Raw genomic sequence first — 5143 nt, 5'->3', positions numbered from 1 at the left:
AGTTCAGATATGACTAGAACAGTTCAGAGGAAAATGGACACAAGGAACTTGGGCCTTTCTGAGGCAATTGACTTAGTTAACTGGACTGTTTCTTGGCTCCTTTCGGAGACTGTGAGTCTCCGTGCTGGGTGCAGAGTGTGGCAAGCTGGCTGGACTTGGCTGGGGAAGGGAGGGCTCAGATATCCCTCAGAGGGGGCTAAACTTTGAGAGGGAGGCTTTAGGTAATGAAAGTCTTGGATCGCTTTAGTGTGGGTTTAAATTCTTATTAGGTGACTACCAGTGAAAATAAGGAGCCCTGGTTGCACAGTGGTTAAGAGCTTGGCTGCTAACTCAAAGGTCAGCAGTTCGAACCCTCCAGCCACTCCATGGGAGAAACATGTGATGGTCTGCTTCCATAAAGATTACAGCCTTGCAGACCCTGTGGGGCAGTTCTACCCTGTCCTATAGGGTCGCTATGAGTCGAAATCGACTCGATGGCAACAGGACCAGTGAAAATGAAATGAGTCCCGGGACTTGGGATAATACTATTTAGTTTAAATCTAACAGTCCCTTGCCCCCACACACTGCCCATGAACTGTGACCGCACTAATTTGAGACTCTTAAGATTCCCAAGGTGGACAATCAAACTGGTATAAACATGGTCCCAGAGTGAATGACCGCAGAGCCAGCCTCCTCTTGAAGGTGCACTTACATAGTTATGTGTATACAATAACACACCCTGTGTGCCATTGGACTGCCTGTGTTGAAAGACAATGTTTTGTTGAGGAGGCTGGGCACCCTGGAAGGAAGTTGCTCAATGTAAGTGGAAACCAAGCCCTAGCTTTGGTTTCCTCGGGAAATTTTGCAGTAACTGTTTCTCTGTAGTTAGTGAACCTGGGTTTCACAAAGTCCTCAGCCAGCCACAGACTTCTTGTTTAGACACAAACAGTGGACAAAACTAGAGCCACCAAACCGACCGTCTTTGCCAAGCTGTCACCGTGCAGGTGTTCATGTCTTGGAAGTTCACCTTTGAAGGAACCACCCAGTCTGGGGGCTTTCAAACTTTCTCTATGTCTACGGTGAAACAAAGGGAAGGGGGAGGCAAGTGAGGGGTGGGTTTCTGGCAGCTTCACTGATATCTATTGCATACAAACTGGACCACATTTGAAAAGGGGTTCTTTTGGGGATGAAAGGTAAAGAGGTGTTAACAGCCACGTGTTAGTCTAACTTTGCCATTTTGCTGATGAGGAAATGAAAGTACAGAGAGGTTAAGTGGCTTGCCTAAGGGCATGAGTTTACGGTAAGTGGCAGTCAACACTGGGGGTCAAGACTCTGACTCCAAGTCCAGTGCTTGTTCTCATTACCTTTTGTTGTTAGCTGCTGTCAATTTGTCCCCTACTCACGGCTACCCCATGTACAACAGAATGAACACTACCCAGTTCTGCGCCATCCCCGTGATCACCTGCAGATCAGACCATGGTGATCCATAGGGTTTTCATTGGCTGATTTTCAGTAGTAGATATCCCAACCCTTCTTGGTAGTCCACCTTAGTCTGGAAGCTCCGCTGAAACCTGTTCAGCATTATAGCAACGTGCAAGCCTCTACTGACAGACGGGTGGTGGCTGTGTATGTGCATTGGCTGGTAATCAAATCCAGGTCTCCAGAGTGGAAGGTGAGCATTCTACCACTGAACCACCACTGGCTCACTCTCACTCCTAAACCGGTTGCCAGTGAGTCAATTCGGACTCATAGTGACCCTACAGGACAGAGCTGAACTGTCCCATAGGGTTTGCAAGGCTGTAGTCTTTACAGAAGCAGACTGTCACATCTTTCTCCCATGAAGCAGCTGGTAGGTTTGAACCACCGACCTCTTGGTTAGCAGCCCAGCACTTTAACCACTGCACCACCAGGACTCCTTACTCTCACTACTACTCAGCACTATAACACTGATGACGGCAGGGCAACAGGCACTGTTGATAAAGCCTCCCTATAGATAGATGCGTAATCAACCAACATTTATTGACTCTTAACTATGCAGGCAGCAAAGCCCTGGTGGTGCAAGTGGTTAAGCATTTGGCTACTAACCAAAAGGTTGGCAGTTCAAATCCACCAGCCACTCCTTGGAAACCCTATCAGGCAGTGCTACCCTGTCCTATAGGGTCGCTCTGAGTTGGAACAGACTTGACAGCAATGGGTTTGTTTTCGGTTTTATGCAGGCAGCATTGTGCTGGCCTGCTTGAGGGACAGGAAAAAAATTAAATCATGTCTTCTCTCCTCAGAAATGCTTTGAGATGTGGCACTTGTTCAAAGCACGTAAATAAGAGATAAAAACAAGGGTGGTGGAGTGTCTGAATAAATGCCATAGGAATTAGAAGAGGACAGACACTCTATGAAGAACGTTGGTGAACGAAGGCTTCACGGAGGAGGTGGACTTGGAGCTGAGCCTCAGAGGATGAGGATAAGCCCTGTAAGAACAAAGTGTCAACCACGGAAATGGAGGGATCAGTGAGGAGATGGGGGGGTCTCCTGCGGTGGGGCAATGTTCACACTAGGAACCACCGAGAGAGAAGGCAGAAAGGGAGGGTGGGTCTGGATGGCCGCCAGCTGCACAGGAGGATTTTAACATTTATTTGATAATGCTCTACTAGGCGCTGGGGGTTTCAGAAGAAAGAACAGTGATGGGGTCACAGAGTGCCAGGAAGTTTCGTGTGGCTACAAGCAGCTGGACACGGTAGACTGGAAAGAGCTGGATGCCAGAGAGAACTGCACAGGGAACGATGAGCGCCCAGGAAAGATGAGGCGGGTGGCTGCTTGTGATGGGCTGGACCCTCGCTGCGTGGCTCCCCCTACAGCCCTCCCATCCAACTCATCTGCAAGTCCCGGTAATTCAGTATCAGAAATGTCTTTTGCAGCGACCCCGTATACATCCAGCCCTTATCTCCACACCCACTGCTGAGTCCTTAGATCAGACTGCCACCACCCCCCACCTGGCCTCCTCACTGCCCTGGGTCCCTCTGTTCTCCGTTTTCACGGCCGCCAGGATTCGCTGCTAAAAGTCAGTGCACTCGTGCCATTGCTCTGCTCTAGGGCTCTTATGCAGACTGAGTTCACGTTCTTTTGCACCGTGGACCAGGCGCTTCAAAGCCTGACACAGATACTTCATTCCCCCACCCCGCTTGCACCCTTCACTCCAGGCTGACCTTCTCATAGCTCCTTCCTATAAGCAATATGCATTACCCTCTGTACATTTCTGAACCCCCCGTGCCTTTCTGGCTCTGCACCTTTGCAAACATAATTCCTTCTTCACCGAAAGTTTTTGTTCTAAATTTTCTTCCTAACTTTTCTTTTAGACTTACCTCAAAAGCATCACCTTCTTGGTGGAGGCTTCCTTCCTTGGAGCCCAGGGTTCCTGTTTTCTGTCCCATCCCCATCTGGGTGAGTATGTGCCTCCTGAAAGGGGGAGCCTGGAGCCCAGGGCCTGATGGATGCTCATTCTGTGCCTTCCCAGGGCCTGGTATGGCTCAGTGTCCATAGCGGGAGAAAAAAAAACCAAACCCATTGCCACAGAGTCGATTCCAACTCATTGTGACCCTATAGGACAAAGTAAAACTGCCCTATAGGGTTTCCAAGGAGCGCCTGGTGGATATGAACTGCCGATCTTTCGGTTAACAGCCATAGCTATTAACCACTGTGCCACCAGGGCTCCTGTCCATAGGAAGGAGCTTAATAAATGCTTGATGAGTTAATGAGTGAGTGAAAGAGGTAAAAGAGGAGTAAAAATGAAGTCAGGCTTTCTGGCTATTGGGGCAAAACGAGCAGAGGGCACCAAGGGCACATGTGGTCCCACCGAGTGGCCAAGTCGGCCCCAAGAACTGCTCAGACTTGCGCTTACTGCGGCCTTCATTCCTCTGTTCCTGAGGCCCCCTCCGCAAACTCTGAGGCTGAGATTAGGGCTCCGGGAAGTGCACATCTGGCCAGCTGACTGCAGGGGTCATAGCAGCAGAGGATGAAGACTCTTTAAAAATGATTTTGATGTTAAGGGCAAAAAACCAACGTTTTAGAAAGTCAGGATGATTAAAAAAAAAAAACAAAAAAACCATTATCCCACAACCCCAATATTATTACTATTATTTTTCAAATTATCTCCTAGTCTTTTTCCTTTTTTCTGTAGTTGCAGTTACATTTTTTTCATATAACATCTAAGCAGAAAATAAAAATTCGTGATAAGACTCCTTTTACTCTTCTCCCCATGTTAGGCATACAATAAGTGCTTAGTAAGTAATTTTAAGACAGACTGATGGGTATTCCGACTAGAAGCTTCTCTCAAAGGCAATGTGTCTGTCACCATGACCCTTCTAGAAGGAAGCAGTAATCATCTCTCTCCATTACCTCCAGACATCTCTTTCCTGCCTGGTACACACTTGCCTTCCTTTGTATTGTGTTTTTCATTCATTTGATCTATCATTCCTTCCACAAACATTTACTGAGTGCAAACTACAGAGGAGCAGCCCCTGGGCTAGACCCTGCGCTTCCTGCCCTGTGGACTAGACAGCTTGGGGCCTGTTGCATCTGCCCTTAGGAGAACCTGGCAGTCCAGACCCCTCTCCAGGCCCCTTGGCCTTCCTGGTGGTGGCTGTTCGGGACTTGTGCAGCTCGAACTGAAAATCTGTGTGTGCCCAGGCCCCTTCCACTGTGCTTGCTTTACCCAGAAGCAAAATAATCATCCAGCTGTCCTGAGAACAGCCAACGGTTGAGATTGTGTCAGCGTGTCTTTGTTCAGTTCCTATAAAGGATGGCCTATTAGGTAATAAATCCATCCTCAATGGAACACACGCCTTTTGAAAGGCCCGAAACAACCTATTGCCACATCTCCCGTTCGAGCCCACAAACAGTTCTTTCACGATAAAAGAACAAGCTTAACTAAATAGGAAGAGTCTCAAAATGTCTTTTCTGGCTTAAAAAAATGGAGAATCAGGCTTAAGGGGCTCACAAAGTACAGTATTATAATGCACAAGGAGAGCTAAATATGAACTTATTAAGCTAGAGGGAACCGACGTGAACGAAACGGGCATTGTCCCCGGATGGAGGCCAAGGATCTAAAACGGCTTTTCTTTGGCTGCAAGGAACTTCAGTGATGGCGGGCTTGTAAAGGCAACGTAGGCAT

At 48.1% G+C, this 5143-nt stretch overlaps 1 long non-coding RNA gene across 1 annotated transcript; it reads left to right on the top strand.

Annotated features, from left to right (window-relative positions):
* The first annotated feature begins 919 nt into the window (after positions 1-919).
* LOC111819913 (uncharacterized) lies at positions 920-3538 on the top strand. Its single transcript, XR_002823472.1, has 4 exons — positions 920-985; positions 2259-2446; positions 2628-2861; positions 3330-3538. It is a non-coding gene; the product is annotated as an uncharacterized LOC111819913 (long non-coding RNA).
* The last annotated feature ends 1605 nt before the right edge of the window (positions 3539-5143 follow it).

The sequence above is a fragment of the Trichechus manatus genome, unplaced genomic scaffold (assembly GCF_000243295.1).
Source record: "Trichechus manatus latirostris isolate Lorelei unplaced genomic scaffold, TriManLat1.0 scaffold00021, whole genome shotgun sequence".
In the NCBI taxonomy this organism is placed as follows: domain Eukaryota; kingdom Metazoa; phylum Chordata; class Mammalia; order Sirenia; family Trichechidae; genus Trichechus; species Trichechus manatus.
This window is presented reverse-complemented; position numbering and strand designations above follow the sequence as displayed.